The sequence below is a fragment of the Ceratotherium simum genome, chromosome 24 (genome assembly GCF_057802395.1).
Source record: "Ceratotherium simum simum isolate JZ-2026a chromosome 24, ASM5780239v1, whole genome shotgun sequence".
In the NCBI taxonomy this organism is placed as follows: Eukaryota; Metazoa; Chordata; class Mammalia; order Perissodactyla; family Rhinocerotidae; genus Ceratotherium; species Ceratotherium simum.
In genome coordinates, this window is record NC_141923.1 from 43518936 (window position 1) to 43537750 (window position 18815).

At 39.4% G+C, this 18815-nt stretch overlaps 1 protein-coding gene and 1 long non-coding RNA gene across 4 annotated transcripts in view; one reads left to right on the plus strand and one right to left on the minus strand.

Moving 5' to 3' along the window:
* The window catches only part of ARID4A (AT-rich interaction domain 4A), a 64516-nt gene extending 63378 nt beyond the window's left edge, over positions 1–1138 (minus strand). For both annotated transcript variants that reach the window (XM_014784271.2, XM_014784270.2), the window contains exon 1: positions 573–1138. The gene's annotated coding sequence lies outside the window, so the exon portion shown is untranslated. The remainder of the gene's footprint in view (positions 1–572) is intronic.
* Positions 1139–1141: 3 nt separating this feature from the next.
* LOC147913942 (uncharacterized) lies at positions 1142–17441 on the plus strand. 2 transcript variants are annotated; one of them, XR_015556178.1, is made up of 5 exons: positions 1142–1315; positions 2275–2329; positions 5321–5407; positions 13884–14029; positions 17216–17441. It is a non-coding gene; the product is annotated as an uncharacterized LOC147913942 (long non-coding RNA). The 2 variants fall into 2 exon arrangements; XR_015556177.1 differs by lacking the exon at positions 13884–14029 and having other exon boundaries at positions 1151–1315.
* Positions 17442–18815: the final 1374 nt, after the last annotated feature.

Consider the following 18815-nt stretch of genomic DNA (forward strand, 5'->3'; position numbering starts at 1 on the left):
AAGCGCGTTTCCCCGGGGGCAGGGGCCGCGGCCTGCGGCGGGCGGCGCGGGCGCGAGGGGAGCCCCGCGGGGCGGGGGGCGGGGAGGAGGAGGGGAGGCGGCCGGACAGGGTGTGGGAGGCGAGGGGAGGGGAGCCGCACAGCGGCAGCCGCCGCCTCCTCCCGCGCCCGCCTCAACTTTTTGTACAGCCCGTAGCGGAACGAGCCCCCAGCCTCCGGGGTCCTGCCGCGGACTCTGCAGCCGAGGACGCGCCGCGGAGCTGGGGGCCGGCTCCTGCAGGCTGCCCGCTCCTCCCCGCGCGGAAGCAAACTTAGCGGCGCGGCCAGCCCCACAGCCATTTTCCCGGGGAACCCGGGAAGCAAGCGGCCGAGGCGGCGGCTGCGGCGGCGGCTCCTGCAGTTGCTGCCGCTGCCCCACGACTTGCCCCTTCCCCTGCGCTCGCCGCGCCCCTGGCCTCGCACTCCCTCCTCGCCTCCAGAGCCTCCAACCGCGCCGGGACCCCGGGCAGCAGCACCAGCTGCTACTACCCCCTTGTCCATTCAGGGTCCCCCGCCTCCCTTCTCCCCACCTACCAACTGCGGGCGAAGTGCGCGCTGTCAGCTCCCGACTTCTCCGCTTCACTGACCCCCGTGGGCCCCCGTCTGGGCAGCACCACTCCCGGCCGCGGCGGCAGTTCCTGCGCCCGGTTCCCCACTCGCCCGATTTACTGCCACAATCCACCAAATAACAAGCTGTTGAGCAGACTCGCTTCTACACGAACTCCCATTGGCTGCTCATGACGCCGAACAGCTTCGGATTGGAGCTCGCTACCTGCCGTCCTCATTGGATGTAGCTCTGAAACTTCCCGGATTGGTGCGAAAAACAGCAGGTAGGACATCTTCCACTTATGATTGGCTGTGTTCGAAGGCTAACGTTACTGGAGACTCTGGTATTGAGTAAGCAAGTCCTGAGAGATGATTGGTAGAGACGACTCCGGATGTGCTTGACTGAGCACTGATTGGTACGTGGAGGGGTCAGGAAGAGCAGTTCGGCACGAGGATTGGCGGTGAAGTGTCCCATGGAAACCGAACCCGGAGCTGCGGCCAGAACTTGCACGGGGGCGGGGCAGGATCTCTCCAAGGCGCCTGCGCTAAACCGGCTTCTCGGCGCCATTTTGTCTGGGCAGCGGTGGCCGCAGCTCTAGCGCATTTTATGTTTCTGGCAAGACGAAAGCGGCGTCTTCGTCCCGTAGATTCATCTTAGTGCGGCACCCATTCAGCGTTCCCTGCAGGACAGCACCTGGGGAAGGTCGGAGGAGCCACGGACCTGTCAGAAGGTCAGTTGGAAGCTCTGGTTGTCCGAGGGACTGGGGGATGGCGCAGCTCTGGCGGCGCCGGCACCGGAAGTGGAGGGGCCGCGCGGCAGCCATGGACAGAGGCTTATCGGGGCGGCGGGGCGGGGATGGGGGCCGGGCTGAAGGGGGCGAGGCCTCCGCTCCCGCCGCCAGAGGGAAGGAGGTGGAGGGACGCGCACGTCTCTCTCCGGGCCCATGCTTTGGGCTCCTGTCGAGGGAGTGAGAGATGTCTTGGATTGTGCTCCTCTCCGAGCACTTCCTCCGCCCTTCGGAAGCGGGCTTGGGAGCCTGTCCGGTTCTCCGGCCGAGGGCCTCGGGCTGTGGCGCCTCCTTCCCGCGGACGGGGAGGCCGGGTTCTGAGTCGGTCGCCCTGCGTGGGGGCGTGTCCGCGTGCCGCTCGCGCGGCCGGGTCAGAGAAGCGGCGGAGCGCCCTGGGTGCCCGGCCCGAGGCCGGCGCGCCCTGACCTCGGACGGTGCGCGAACACCTCAGATAAAAGGACCGCCCGGGAGGACTTGGCTCTGGGCGGCCGTTGGTGGTGTGCTGTTAGTCAAGTCTTGTGTTCTGTTAAATACAACAAAAACACGTTGGAAATGGTGGAACAGGGGCATTAACTGGCAAGTTGTTTTAAAGAATGAAATAATTAAGAAAACGTAAAATATTGTGGATAATCCACATTGACTAAATTTACTCAATAAGAACATCTTAATTAAAGCCGAATGAGTTTTTCATTAATCACAGTGATGTTTCTCAAAATTACTTATTAAGAAAGTGAATCGTACGTTGGTATTTCTGTTGAGTGACCTAATCACACTGATCTGGATAGCTGCTTAAAATTATCCTTGTAATACCTCTGTTTGAACCCTGTTGCTCTGTTGGTGGGGCTCCAGGCTGGAAAATGGATGAGTGATTTAATAATTTATGGGGTTTTTGTTTTTGGCAGTTGGTTTGAAGAAAACAGGACGTCTCCGTGACAAATATCCCCAAGTATTACTGAGGTGAGTTCTAATATCTGTAAAAATTTTTAGACTTGGGAAAACTGTCTGGAAAAGTTTTTTGTGGACCAGTAAAGTAGAGCCATAAATAGCAGAATGGAAGAATGATAGTTGAAAGGTGTTTTCTTTCGTCAAGGGTTCACTTGAGTGTGTATAATTAGCTTCCTGATGTGATGTTTTAGAATGAAATCTCAAAATTAGGACATACTTATGAATTGGTTTACCCATTCATGAAGGTCCCATTTCTGACTTTTTAAGTACTTAGTATTTTTATTACGGCATAAAATGAACATTTTTGTGATTTTTTTTCTCCATATTTAAAAAGTTGGTGTAGGGCCAGCCCCGTGGCTTAGCGGTTAAGTGCGCGCGCTCCGCTGCTGGCGGCCCGGGTTCGGATCCCGGGCGCGCACCGACGCACCGCTTCTCCGGCCATGCTGAGGCCGCGTCCCACGTACAGCAACTAGAAGGATGTGCAACTATGACATACAACTATCTACTGGGGCTTTGGGGGAAAAATAAATAAATAAAATCTTTAAAAAGTTGGTGTATAGAAAAGATATTTCAATAAGAGTTTGAAAGTGAAGCGATTTTTTTTTTTCTTAAGGAAATTATAAAACAGTATAATACTGCTGAACTTTCCAGGGGGTAATCACCTATAATTCCACTGTCCAACTTAAATTGGTATTATCTGATCCAGATAATGCATGTTAGTGGACATTTGGAAATTACTAATACTTACATATTATGCAGAGGAGTTTCTCTTTTTTGTTGGTTTTGTTTTACAAAATAAAGGTCATTCTAGTCGTGCTCATTTTGTCACTCATGTTTTTTACTTTGTGGAAAACACTGGGAACATGGGAAATATTTTGTCCTTCAAGCATTTTTCATAGGTGTGTAGCGTTTTGTAGGATAGGTGTACCATAATTTATGTAACATGTTGTCTTAATTTTTCTGTAATGGCAACAACATGTCTAAATATCCTGCATGTTGTACAAAGGATTTTGCCTAAGAACTGACATCTGTGGCTAAAATTTCTAGGCATCTAGATCTTCCTTCACATCCCTGATTATTTCTTTTGAATAAATTCCCAGAAGTGGAAATAAAAGGCCAAAGGGATTGTACATTTAAGGTTTTTGATCCTTGCACAGGTGTCCATCAGAAAGCTTTTGCTCTTACCACACTTACGTTTTTTGTTCTTTTTTCTTTTATTACCCCACCCCACCCCACCCCTGTTTTCTATTTTTTCTATAGCTTTATTTTATTTTAGCTTTATGTTTCTTCTGGGTCTCTGTTTATTCAAGTGGAATTATCACAGCTTTTTAGTCACACATATAGTAAAATAAATTTGGAAATTTTTCCGGGACCTTTGGAGTGATTTTTTAAAACTAATTTTTCATTCTAGAATAGTTAGGCATTTATACAGTGAAATCTTTTGCTACACAAAAGTGACATTGAGAGGAAACTAAAAACAAATTGTTTTTATGGTAGAGTTACTTGAGTTTAACTATTGTATGTTTCCCTGTAACTTTCCTTAAAGTTTTCCATCCTTAAGTGCGTTCTCTTGGTGCCTTTTTACCCTCACAAGACCCTCTACATGCCTCTCTCATCACACTTACTCTGCAATTGTTTGGCTCTTCCCCAGCTTGAGACCCTACTCCCAGGGGGCAGCAGCTGAGGTTTTAATCACTGTTGTGTGTCCCTACCTGGTACATGATGGGTGTTCTGTCAGTATTTCTTATGAATCTGTAGGTGCTTTTGTATACAAAATATGTGAAATAAGCTAACTTAAGTTTTCTTTAACAGTAATTCTCTTCTGAGAATTTACGATGTTCCACAGATGCTCTTAACCTTGAAAACTTTTTAAATTTGTAATTGCTAATATAATGTGCATTTAGAGAACCCATAAGAATAGTTATGCAAGATTTTTTTTCCTCAGTTCTTTTAAGGAGTTTATGATATTTTAATGGAAGGAGACTGTAAATCAGTATTAACTGAACAGTCACTAGACCATCTCCTAGATATAAATGGAAGAAAATTATGGTAGAATTGTTTTTTGTAACCTATTTCAGTGACCCCAAACTAATAGAATAATGTTTTCTACAAAATCAAAAGTGTCAAGTTTTTAGTAATGTTTCTGTGATGAAAGGCTTTTTTTTTTTTTTTTTTTGGTGAGGAAGAGTACCTCTGAGCTAACATCTGTTCCCAGTCCTCCTCTTTTTGCTGAGGAAGATTGGCCCTGGGCAAACATCCGTGCCCGTCTTCCTCTACTTCATATGTGGGATGGCTGCCACAGCATGGCTTGATAGGTGGTGTGTAAGTCCACGCCCGGGATCCAAACCTGCAAACCCTAGGCTGCCAAAGCGGAGTACACGAACTTAACCACTATGCCACCGGGCTGGCCCCAGTAGAAGGCTATTTTGAAAGCAGAATGTTTTGCTTATTTGGTCGAGGGTTCAAATGAGGCTTTATAATTAGTTTCCTGACGTGATATTTTATTTTATTTTATTTTTTTTTTAAAGATTTTATTATTTATTTTATTTTTTCCCCCCAAAGCCCCAGTAGATAGTTGTATGTCATAGCTGCACATGCTTCTAGTTGCTGTATGTGGGACTCGGCCCCAGGATGGACGGAGAAGTGGTGCCTCGATGCGCGCCCGGGATCAGAACCCGGGCCACCAGCATCGCAGCGCGCGCACTTAACCACCAAGCCACAGGGCCGGCCCTAACGTGATATTTTAGAAATCTCAAAGTTAGAACATCCCTATGGATTTGTTTACCATTCATATGGTTCCCATATCTGAATTTTTAATCACAGAACACTATAAACATTTTCATGATTTCTTTTTACCTGTGGTAAAGTACTTGACATAGATCTCATCAGTAAAAGTGTTGAGAAGTGAAGCAGTTTTTTTTTTAAAGGAATTATAAACCAGTCTGTGTTCTGAGTGTGTGGGCTATAGCATACTCAAAACTGAAAGAAATCTTTGTCTTCTAGAGTAAGCCTCATTTTGTGGAAAAATGAAGGAAGGTGTTCCAGTTTTAAAAGACCTGGATCTGCTATCTGTTGAAAATTCTGTTTCTGGTATGTCATTTTACTTAACTTTTCTTTGGTAATCAAGATTGTCCATGTTATTATTACATATATGTCATTTGAAAAATGATAGAATTTGTTTCATTGTATAGCTATTTCTGTAAATGTCTGTGTTGAGAAGTGGAACAGATTGCTATGTTGAGTGTAGCTGCTTTCCTAATGATTTATTTTTTTTGGAAACATACATAATTTGCTTATTTGTAACCAAAGCAGTCTTCGCAATCTCTGTATGGTCGTTTGTCCTCTTAGATGTCACTGCAGCTTTTATGGCCACATATAGTTATAGATATTGGTTTTCTTTCATATATAATTTGAACAAGAATGACAGCATATTTTAGGATTTGGATTCAAGCTGATCCTAGGTTACCTAGTGGCATTCCTATATGGCAAGGATCTGGGCTCAAGGAGCCTACTGTCAGTAAAAGGAAGAACATAATTAAACATGTGGAAAGTTAATATAATAGTTATTTCAAAAGATTCAATCGATTTAGATAACTTTTTAGAGATTTAAATCATGGTTCATGAGACTACTAAATTTGTCAAAGTTCAGTATACAATCAGATCTAATTCTTTTTAAAAAGACAAATTGTTTATAATGCAGAACAGAAAGAAATTTAAGGATCATTGAAGGCTTTTCAAGGTTAGTGAGATGTAATATGTAAAATGAGAAGAAAGGAAGACAGTCTACGTGAGTGAAAGGTTGTGAACAAGAGTGCAGTTATATAAGGAAAGCTGTGTTTGGGACAGTGAATAAACCGGTTTGGAGAGGATAACTGACTAAAGATTACATTGGGAAAATTGTGTGAGGCCAACTTGTCAGCGTTTCTAGGATGAGCTGGACATCAGAGTTACATGGGGTGCTTGCCCCCTATATAGGTTTGGGAATCTTCAGAGGTCCTTGAAAGCTCGGATGTGAGCAGAAAATGAAGATTATTTTTGTTTTGTTTTATTTTCAAATTTTACAAATCACAGTGTACCTTGAAAAAAAGAAAAAGAAAAAATCACTTTTAATCCCAATATTAAATTTTTTTCTTTGGGGGGTGGGGCAGAAGATTTGCCCTGAGCTAACATCCGTTGGCAAGCTTCCTCTTTTTTTTTTTTTTTTTTTTTGCTTGAGGAAGATTAGCTCTGAGCTAACATCTGTGCCTGTCTTCCTCCATTTTACATGTGGGATGCATCCACAGCATGGCTGATGAGTGGAGTAGGTCCACACCCAGGATCTGAACTTGGGCCCCCTATGCGGAGCACGTGGAACTTTAACCACTAGGCCATGGGGCTGCCCCCCCAGTGTTAAATTTTTAAAATTTCCTTCCTTATTGTCTGTATGTATATTCTTTCTTTAGTCTTAGAGTAATTTTTAGTTTTCTTTGTTCCTTTAACATTGTCATAAGCATTCAATGTGACTGCACAGTCTCCATAATAATTTTAATGTCTGAAAGTAGCCCATCAAACTGTTTTATCTTTAAGCTCATTTTTCTGTTGCTTGACCGTTTAGGTTTCTAATTCTTCTGTATTGTGGTGCAATTATCTACGTGCATACAGTATTTTCTGTCTCTTGGACTGTTCTTTTAGAATTGACTTAAAAGGTCATGGTATGAAAATTTTTTAGCCAGCCCTGGTGGTCTAGTGGTTTAGTTTCAGCGCTCTCACTGTCGCAGCCAGGCTTTGTTTCCTGGTCAGGGAACCACACCACCCGTCTGCTTGTTGTCATAGTGTGGCAGCTGCATGTTGCTGTGATGCTGAAAGCAATGTCACTAGTATTTCAAATACCAGCAGGGTCACTCATGGTGGACAGGTTTTGCCAGAGCTTCCAGACTAGACAGACTAGGAAGAAGGACCCAGCCACCCACTTGTGGAAAAATTGGCCGTGAAAACCCTATGAATAGCAGCACAGCATTGTTTGATGTAGCGTCAGAAGGGGAGAAGATGATGTGGAAAGACGGGGCAGGGTTCCACTCTGCTGTACACACTACACACAACTCGCTAGGAGTTGGAATCAACCTGATGGCGCTAAAAACAACAAATGAACATTTTTATGACACTTAAAACATTGCCATGTTTTCCAAGAGAGTTAAAATTTACGCTGTCACCCTTCCTGTGAGTTTAGCTACCAGCATTGGGTAGTCTGTAATTATAATCATTTTTGCTAAGTTAATAAGTGCAAAATATGTTGAGCTCTCTTTTTCTTTGTAATATTTTTGTTGTTAACTAGTGAGATGGGACCTTCTATAATTTCACTTACTGAGTCTTAGTAATAGACAAGTTGTCTATTCAAGACTTCTGTCCATTTATGTATTAAGAGTCTTGATATTTTATTTCTTTGAGTTTAGTATATAATATTTAGTAGTAATTTGCTGTGGATATTTTTCCATATGGACTTCTCTTTTAATTTTTTTTTTGTTTGGAGTTTTGAATAGACACAGAAGGGTATGATGTACACAAAATATATTGTTGAAAAATTATTTGGAAACAGTGTGCAACATGACTGAAGAAATGACACAGAAATTGAAGGTAGGGAGACAAGATACTGTTGCAGTGGTGTCAGCATGAGGTGAAATTAGAGTAGGACCTAGAGAGAGAGAGGAAGGAATTAAGTGAGCAAGGGATTGTGAGGGAAGAAAAAAAAGAGTTGACAGCATTTTATCTCCGATTATAGAGGTAAAGAAGACAGAAGACAGAACACTCAAAGATTTTAAAGAGCAGGGAATAGATCCCACCATTAACTGATTTGGAAAGTCAGGAGAGGCCACTGGTTGGTAAGGAAGATGGTATTAGTCTTAAACATGTAGAGCTTGAAATGTACAGGAAGCATCTATTCTTCCTTTTCTCAAAGTGCCTATCCGGTTCCTAATTGGGACAAGGCATATGCTGGACCTTACATTATTTTCTATATTTTGACGTTTAATTTCATTCTTCCGTTAGACTTTGGTGCTTTTATGAGGGCTTTCTTATTTCTGATTTTTAAAGTATGACTTGAATTGAAAAGAAAAGTTAAAGTGGATTAATAAGTGCAGGGAAACCAGATGATTCTTGAACTAAATTGAGAGGTTAGTTTCTCATTAAAAAAAAATTACAGTTTTAAGAGAGCATCTTACAAAATATATGTATGCTTTTAAACTGTTCAAATATATGCGGTGAAATATCTTTCCTCCTCTTCCTCAGTAGACTAAATTTTGTGTTTTGTTTTAGTTTAATTATTTTAACAAAATAGAGAGATAACAGATGTACGTTTGTAGAACATGAATGTTTAGCCAGATTCTTTAAATATCTGAAATCTAAATAAAGATGTTAATTGTCTTGTTTTTGGAAACCACTTTTATTTCAACAGATGAAATTTAAGTGTTCAGGATAAGGAAGGACTTGAACAATTAGAAATATCAAAACATAGAATAGGCTAAGTTTTGGGGCCAGCCCCGTGGCTTAGCGGTTAAGTGCTCTCGCTCTGCTACTGGCGTCCCGGGTTCGGATCCGGGCGCGTACCGACGCACCACTTGTCCGGCCATGCTGAGGCGGCGTCCCACGTACAGCAACTGGAGGGATGTGCAGCTATGACACACAACTATCTACTGGGGCTTTGGGGAGAAAAAGGGAAAAAAAAGAATAAGCTGTTTTGAGTCGTCATCAAGAACTTAGTTTAACCAGTTAACCTTTCGTTGTCCCCTCTCCCCTACTTTTTCCTAGAGCTTTAAAAAATGTTTTCTGCTATTTAGCAAGGAAAAAGTTATGATTTTGTTTTATTTTTTGTTTTATTTATTTATTTTTGTGAGGAAGATCAGCCCTGAGCTAACATCCATGCCAATCCTCCTCTTTTTGCTGAGGAAGACCGGCCCTGAGCTAACATCTCTTGCCAGTCCTCCTCCTTTTTTTCCCCTTTTTCTCCCCAAAGCCCCAGTAGATAGTTGTATGTCGTAGTTGCACATCATTCTAGTTGCTGTATGTGGGACGCAGCCTCAGCATGGCCAGACAAGTGGTGTGTCGGTGCGCGCCTGGGATCCGAACCTGGGCCGCCAGTAGCGGAGCGCACGCACCCAACCGCCAAGCCACAGGGTCGGCCCTATGATTTTGTTTTAGAAAAAACAAGTCTTTTAAATGATCAATTAGATACCAATCATAATATTAATTTTTTTTCCCTTTTTTTTGATTTGGCTTTTTAATCTGTTTTTATAAAACCTAACCCTCAAATGATCTTAAGAAATTTGAGCTAGTTTGTTACATATATCAAGACTGTCTTTGATCTCATTGAAATAATTAGGTATTAGGGAGGGAAGAGGGCGAAAGGGGTGATTCGCATATGTGTATGGTGGTGGATGGTAATTAGTCTTTGGGTGGTGAAAATGATGTAATCCACACAAATCGAAATATGATGTACACCTGAATTTTATATAATGTTATAAACCAATGTTACCTCAATAAAAAAAATTAACTGAAAATAATAATAATTAGGTATTAAAAAATTTTCCCATCATAGTGCTAGCTTTGAGTTACAAAGATATCTATTTACACATTGAGGAAAGGGTAATTAATACATTCAGAAACATAACATTTGTGCATTTGTTTTCAGCATTCTTAGTTTTTTATGAATATGTGGTTTTATGTATGTTTTAATTGCTTCTCTTTTATTCATCCCTTGCCTTTAGTACCTTTTATTTTTCAAAGATTAAGTCATTGAAGTTACTTACAGGATTTAAGTCTTCCCCATGTCCCCACTTAGAATGATAGCTTTAAAATCATTCATGAAAAATAAATCAGAGATAGCAAAGAAGATATTTCTAGCTTTAGAATGTGTAGATGTGGCCAGGCTTTTTGTGGGGAGGGGTGGTTTAGGGCAAATTTCTGAAAGTCTCTGCCCCTTCTGTAAAATGGGTATTATGATAATAAAACTGACCTGACAAGGTTGTGATTAGTATTAAATGAGTTAATACATGTAAAGTGCTTAGAATAGTGCCAAGCATTTAGGAAGCACTCAGACTTGAAGTGGTGTCGTCAGTGTGTATAATGCTGTTATGTAGTGTCTGTCATTCCGAGAGAGTTTTAAAAGGTTATTATGTTTATATACAGAAATAAAGCATCTAGACTCTTTGCCTCCCATTCAAGACCTTCCTGAAGGTCATATGAACCTCTGTGCAAACATACTTCCTGCTTCTTCCCTTCAGGTATTATTTGCAGCAGTCAACTAAAACTATTATGGCTCCCCGTACAAGCTCTGTTTTCCCAGTTCTTTGTTTTTATTCATACCTTTCCCACCATCTGGAATGTTGCCCTATCACCACATGTTCAAAAGCTACCGTTTAAGTGAAACTGTCCGGATACCCCTGTAACTGTAGGTAATCTGTCTATATGAATTTCATATATTTCCTCTTACATGATTCCTACCACTTTCTATATTGCATTTTAGCTTTTTATCCACTTATATGTCCTCACTAAGTTATGACATCCTTACAGGCAGAGAACTGTAGTTTATTCACCTTTGTAGGTTTAGAACCTATCATAGGCTTTGGCACTTAGTAAGCACTCATTTGTGGAGTAAAAGTTTGTAAAAGGTATAGCAAGCTAAAAGGTAACATTTAATGGACAAATGCATGCCACTAAAAATGTGCTGTGTCAGTGTTTGTACACAAGGAACATCTTGCCTGATCATTTACTTAAAATGAGATCACTTGAAGTTTTAGGAATTGGGTCAGATTCAAGAACATAGAGAGGATAGAGCACTATAAGGACTATCCACAGGTCAAGAATTTTCATTAGAGTGTTTTCCTTTTCTTTTTTAAAAAGATGGTATGTCTAATTAACCATCAGAGGGATTGCTTCTCTGACAGTAACTGATTTTTCACAGATCTGCCCACCCACCAATCTTCCTTATCACCAGTGGTCCAAATTTATGAGAAGTTTGGCCAGGACTAAGGGTACATCCGCCAATATCAGAATATACAAGCCACCTAGCTCAGTCAATTATTAAACCCATAATCTCACGCTACAAGTACATCTTTCTTATCACAATACCATAATGCCTCTAGGTTTGAAAGTAGGGGTAGTCTGAGAATAGGAACGGAGTAAGCTATTTCATGAGGACACTTATTTTTTCCTTGCTTACTGTAATATTAATAGGGTCTTGGCCTCTAGATTTACAAGAAATGGGAATGGTGGGAAATGGGGAGATAAATTAAAATATCAGGCTCACAGTAGGGATTCACAGAGCTAAAGCAGCAATTATGTACTCTTAGCTCAAAAATTCTCAGAATTTTTACAGTTAGTTCAATGATATGTTGGTTTGAATAAGTATCCTAATATAAAAACACTGGATTTGAAAACCAGATGTTGTGTGTTCTAGTCATAAGCCTGTTCTCATTGGTTGTGACCTGGGATACGTGACTCTGCATGAGTATTTGCTTTAGAGGATAGGGGCATGGGGCTAGGTATTGACAGCTCTTAATGGTTCCACTCCAGCACCATATTTTTCAGATAAGAATTCCTATGTGTACTTCTGGTATCAATCAATCCCTTAAAGGTTGACTGATATTTAACAACCCCTGAGAATCAGAAGTATCAGACATTGACTCGACAACTTAGCACTGAAGGAAGTTGCTGCTATTCCTTTCGCATAGGATCAAATTCCGACGGAAACTTTAATGTCCTGCTTACCTCACTGTTTCATTTAATAGGAATTCTAATTGCTTTCATTGGCTCTTAAAACAGATACTTGGAATAATAACTAAGCAACATCACTGATTAATTTCATTATAGTGAAGTTTTTATTGTGTGTGTGTGTACTGCCCACACACACAACAAATGAAAGTACAGTGTACTCCAGTATTTTCTCTTATAGTTCATTTTTTTAAAAAAATTGTGACCCACAAAATTGATTTCATGACTTACTGTGGGTCTCAGCCTGCTTTTGGGGACAGGGATGGATTAGATAATAATGGTTTACATTTGTTTGGTAGTTTAACATTTACTAGGCACTTTGGTATACTGCTGTACCCTTAAGTGTGATAGCTTAAAAGTTAAGACACAAATTGTTACCTGAAAATGCTTCTAGTTGTTTCAACAGCCATGGAATATGGGGAGGGAGAGGCAACTGGAAGAAGTCATGGGGGAGGGATTCATTTTCTTTTTTCCTTTTCTTGGCTTATCTTATATTTGGTAGTGTTATTCAGTCTGCTAATCCTAATGGCCTACTTAGGGGTTTGTATTTATGTTTATTTGTATTTAGGGTTACCTCAAATCTTGTGGCAAGCATAAAGAAAAAATTTTTCCCCATGTAGGTTCTCTCAAACTAAACTAGAAGTCTTAACTATGTGTTTTTTTAATCTTTGTGTTTCTTAGTCTTTATATGCAGTCATAAAACAGCTTCCAACGTTTGTATAATTTTAGTGACTTAGGTCTTGGTCAGACAGGACAGGGAAAAAGGAATGTAACAAAAAGAAAACCCATCTTCCTGTTTCTTATTCCTCCATGTGTCATGTGATATTGTCTTTAAGACCTTTAGATTGCCAAGGGAACCTTGGTAACCAAGGCAAACTTTTGCTGTTTTCCTCTAAGATTTGAAGTTCTGCATTTTATTACACAGTCATGAAGAACTAGTCTGTTACCAGTAAATACTTAAGCCACAAAACTTGCTTCTCTGTGCTGCCAAGTACTTCCTGTTTTGTCAGATTACCATTTAGGGAAAAGAATGGATTTAGAGTAGACGAGCCTGAGTTTCATGTTTTAAAGCTGAAATGCAGTTTGGAAGCTGTCCAGATAATCTAGATAGGAAAAAAAAATGGCACGTCATGTCTACACATGAAGTCATGTGTCAGAAAGCTTCATTTGGCTTCATATCATGAAAAAGAGGGTTGCCAGGAAGGAAGAGAAACATTGTTGTCAGAAATAGTGTATGACTTGCCAACATTGTGGCTTGGGTTTAGTCTTTCCATGTCAAAGGTGTTTCAGTTTGTGAATGATTCATTATATTGCCTGTGAAGGAAAGATCTCTGTTCATTTCTAGCAGACTTTTCCTCTAGAAATATGTAAGAACTGCATTCAGCCACAATTACTTGATTTTCAGTAGGGACAGTTGAAAGGTCAAATGGTGATGAGAATAGAAATGGGCTACATTGTGAATATTGAATATCTTTGGGGGGAAAGTTGCAATAAAATGATTTTAAGAATCTTTTGCAACTAAAATAGTGAGTAAATAGAACATTTGCTTATAAGTGATGAATTGTGTCACTTTTTTATCGTATGAAATGAACTTCTAATCTGGTGTTAATAGAACGTGTCAGTAGAACATACTTTCAGTGTAAACCTGAATCCCCTCATATTGCTGGTGAGGGAATCTTGTGTTAAGTTTCTTTTGCAGGGGTGGAACCAAGCCCTTCTATAAAATTTTCTTTGACCAGACTGATCTGGCCTGCCTTAAGTCAGAGCTATTTTTCTCTTTCTTGACCTGTCAGTAAAATAAGAAAGATGCTTTTTAATCTTTCAGCACTTACGCAGTTTCGTCCTTATCGGCTCCTGGCTCTTTGTCCACCCTCATGTTGGAAATATTCAGAGAACTGATGCTAAATCATAAGATATTTGAAACTCTCTACTGTAAGGTTTCTACCAGATACTTCCCTTTCTATCATCCAGGTATGTGCTGTTTCTGAGACATGTATTTCTTTAAAAATCCAATGGGGAAAAAAAGATGTTTCTAAATACCCATCATGCCCTACAGCTTCATCCTCCATTTTGCTGTGTAATAAATCTCATCTCTTGAAACCCTTTAACTGTTTTTGTTGCCATGTTCTCGTTTTAATAACCTGTGTCCAAATCAGTGATTTTCAAATTTTAGTGTATTCATAAGTATTACATTAGGTGCTTGTTCAAAATACAGATTCCTGGGCCCTCACTTCAGACCTAGTGAGTTCAATCCTATGGAGAATTCTTATGCAGGTGGTCTTTGAGCCAGATGGAGACAGTTACCTACCACATGCATTCTCACTGTCATCTACATTCTGTTCCTCATATTGTTAGTCTTTTCACTTTGTTTCAGTTATTCACATCTCAAGTTTTTTCCTACTAATAATTATCGATATCCTTAGTTTTTCTCCTAAAATCACTGACTGAAGAACTCATCCATTAGACCTCCAGGAGACTGTCCCACATTCCCTCCTTGTTAGTCAGAATTTATCTTCCCCCCCTTCCCAAAGCACACATTTATAGTTCAGTATATACAGTGTGTGTATATATACACACACACACACACACAAATACATGGCACACATATTTCTAATATACCTTGCTAGTGATTTTCAAATGTGTTTTTCTCACTGGGGAAAGAGTTGTATCTCTTTACTTTTAATCTTTCCTGGCAGTGTGATACATCGTAGGCATCCATATGTTTGCATTGAATCTTGACTGCTATAACTTGGTTGCTACTGACTCTGAAACTGTCAATCTACTAAAGATGATAGGTTATCATCCTTATAGCTCTAATTCTTGTACACCATTTCCCTTTCTCTAAATTATCAGTATTTCCTTGGTGCTGTCTTAAGAATAATTCTCTCAGATTACATTGGTCTTGAAGCCTGTTGGCTTTCCTGAAAAGAAAGTTTTTAGTAACTCCCATTCCCATATGGACTATGTAGTTCAACTCCTTATTTAAATGAATTTTCCTAAAATTCCACTTTGTGGTACCACATAGTAAAAATCAAGTAAAAATCCATATCATACACTTCAAATGCAGACTCAAGCTGTGCGAGGGCTCTTGATCTTCAACAACCTTTATAATAACCACAACACACCAGCATTTACTTTTTTAAAGAGTACAAAAGGATACACAAATATGACGATTACCTCTTGAAGGGGTGGGATCGTCAAAGGAGGAACATTAGAGTTTTATTTGTAATATGAATTGTCTGTTCAAATCTTTTGCCCATTTTTAAAAATTGAGTGGTGGTTTTCTTAGGGTTGAATTTTGAGAATTCTTTATACATGTCCTTTTATCAGATGTGTGATTTGCAAATATTTTTCCCTAAAATTTTGTCTTTTCATTCTCTTATTGTTATTAGGGGAGCAGAAGCTGTTAATTTTGGTGAAATTCAGTTTGTCAGGTTTTTTTTTTTTCATTTATGTATCATGCTTTTGGTATATTATCTTAGAAGTCTTTTTTTAAACCAGTCAGAGATCTTCTGTTTTCCTCTAGAAGTCTGAGTTTGAGGTACATTTTGGCTTATCGCTTTGAGTTAATTTCTGTAAATGGTAACAGGGTATGGTTTGGTTTTTGGGTGCTGTTGGTTTCTTTTGCATATGGATTTCCAGTTGTTCCAGCACCATTTGTAAAAAGGCACTATCCTTCTCCTTTGATTTGCCTTTTCGCTTTTGTCAACTGACCGTATTTGTCAGTCTTAATCTTTAGACTCCATTCTATTCCATTAACAGTATGTCTAATACATTAACTTTATAGTAAGTTTTGAAATCAAGTGGCATGGGTCTTCTTTTTCTTTTTCAAAATTGTTTTGGCTATTGTAATTCCTTTTCTCATATAAATTTTAGAAACAGCTTGTTGATTTCTTACCACCATCCCCCATCCCCCACAAGAGAGCCTCTTGCAGATTCGGTTGGGTTTACACTGAATTTATAAATCAGTTTAGGGAGAACTGACAACAATACTGAGTCTTCTGATGAGTTTGTTTATTTAGTTCATTTTCTCTCACCAGCATTTTGTAATTTTCAGCGTAAAATCTTGCACAAATTTAATTTTATACCTAAGTATTCCTGTTTTCTATGCCATCTTAAATGGTATATAATCCTCATTTTATAGATGAGGAAATTAAGTAACTTGCCTAAGGTGACACAATTGTTAAATGACCATGCCACTTTGAAAGTTACATGAGCTTATAAACCACTATCCTGGTTTTAATTATGATGCTAATTTTCTTATTCTGAAATTGTTATGGTTACAATGGTGGCAGAGAGGAAAACTTCTTTTAACAAGTAAAATCCCATTACCATGCTCCTATAAAAGAACTGATCCCCAAAGTTTATTTTCTGAGCTTCGGTTTTCCAGATCTGTTCAAATCATAAACCACCTAGAAGCCTGTGATCAATACATTTTTGAACCAGTGTTTTTAAATAGTATACGTTATCTGGCAGTTAACTAGTATGAATTATTTCAGTAAAAAAAATGTGTGCCTTTTAGCATTTGAATGCCTACTGAGTGTTCACCAGTGGAGATACAAAGACATGATTTCTTTTCTTGAAAAACTCCCATCTGGGGGCAAAGGGGAATACACTTTTATAGTAAACACTATAATAGATGCATACACAAGGTGAGTGGTAGAACAAGAGCTTTACTTAGTTGGGGTTAAGAGTAGCTGCACTTTTACTCATTTCATGTTTTGGAGTTTCCTTTAAAAAAATTAGTTTGACAACTATTAAGTGGGAAACATGTAAAGAGCTTTGAGAGGGAGAAATCTGACAATCATTTCAGAAGGCTTTCTTTGGCAGGTGGTGAGAGTCTTGAGGAAAAACCAGTTAAGAAATAGCCTAGGCATGGCAGATACAATATGGATATGATAGAGTGCAGGAAAGTCTGGTTTCCATTTCCAAATATAAAGAATTCATAAGTTAGAGAAACAGTATTAGGATTGAGTGTTTTACATTAAGACTTGATTTTCATTTATGGATTTCTTCTGGTTTCTTAATAGCATTTTGATAAATGGATATTTTTACAAAATGAGAAAAAAATAATTCATTTGTAATCTTAATTTGAAGAGTATTTTAAAGTTTCAATCAGTTAAACATATTGATGACCTACAATTTGATTTTTCTCAGTTATTTTTCAGGTCCCTTTATGAATGATGGAAATAAAAGGGAAATGGATAATCTAATCAGATAAGTGATTTTTTTTTATAGTATAAATATATTATTTGTGATCTCTAAACCAAAACTTTGTTCTTTAAAACATTTTTACTTTTTTTTTTAGGTGCCAGTATCAAGAAGGTTTACAGTAATAAGGTACTCAGTCTTTTCTGAAAATAAATTTGTAGTCAAAGTAAAATGTACCAGCTTGTTTTTTTTCTCAGAGGCTAATCATATCTCAACAGTGCATTTACAGAGTGCCCCTACAATTAAACCTAGATTATTTATTAATCCTGTATTAAATCAATTGCTTTTCTTTCATAATAGCCACAGACCTAGGTGAATCTGCTTAAATAGTTTTAGATTTATCTGATGTTATGGCATCTTTAGTAGTTACCAGGTGGCTTAGTTGCTGAAATTTAGGTTTCTTTAGAACCAATGTCTGTTCTTTTAAAGAAGATTCTTAGCTATACTGATGTGAATTAAGAACAGATCTACTGGGCCGGCTCCGTGGCTTAGCGGTTAAGTGCGCGCGCTCCGCTGCTGGCGGCCTAGGTTCAGATCCCAGGCGCGCAACGATGCACTGCTTCTCCAGCCATGCTGAGGCCGCATCCCACATACAGCAACTAGAAGGATGTGCAGCTATGACATACAACTATCTACTGGCGCTTTGGGGGGAAAAATAAAAATACATGAATTAAAAACAAAACAAATCTACTCACAGCACAATAAGAATAGAAGATTCATGTGTCATTCATACATTGGAAATTTGGAAAAGTATAGAATGGCTATAAATTGGCTTAGGGATAGTTTATTAATTATCTGTGTACAGATATATCCAATTTAATATTGTTTAGGTGTTTGTCCAAGGCCAGCACTGGTGTCATGGGTTGTAAAATATAGCAGGTAATTTTGCATAAAAGGTGACATGGTAATGAAATACTGGTTTTGAGTTGTTTGTATAGTAGTTAACTATTCACATATAATGATTTGCTATTTAAACCACAGAGATGCTCAAAGTCCAACAACACCCTACTGCTAAACTCATTAACTAGATTACCTTTTTAGGAAAGCATGACAGTTGAATGAGTGCTACTGGCACGAGCCCAAGAAAGGGTGTGTGTACCTGGCATACTTGGGCTGAGGTCAGATTGTTTCTTCCTGCTGTGAGTGCTATTGGTCAGGTTATGACATTTGTTCCTAACAGGCCACAATACTGATTATTCCACTCAGTTCTGTTTACGGAGCACCTCCACATATATTCTGATTTTTTTTTTTTTAGCATAAAATATGGGTATTTTTATTTGAACTTCACAGATCAAGAAATTTTTTAAGTGACAGAATAGGGAGTTTGTGAATCCTTTTAAATCCACTCCTCACCACAATAAAAGAAGAAAAAAAAAAGTTCTTGACTCTCCAACCTGAAACATCTTTCTTGTGTATCATACCTAAAAGTTAACAGTGGCAGACAGCCAACATTTCACTGAATACAAAAGTGGGCAGTGGCATCAATTAATTGCCTACTAAGTTGGTAGGTACTTTTTACACAACAGCCCAAGAGGATATGGTCTTT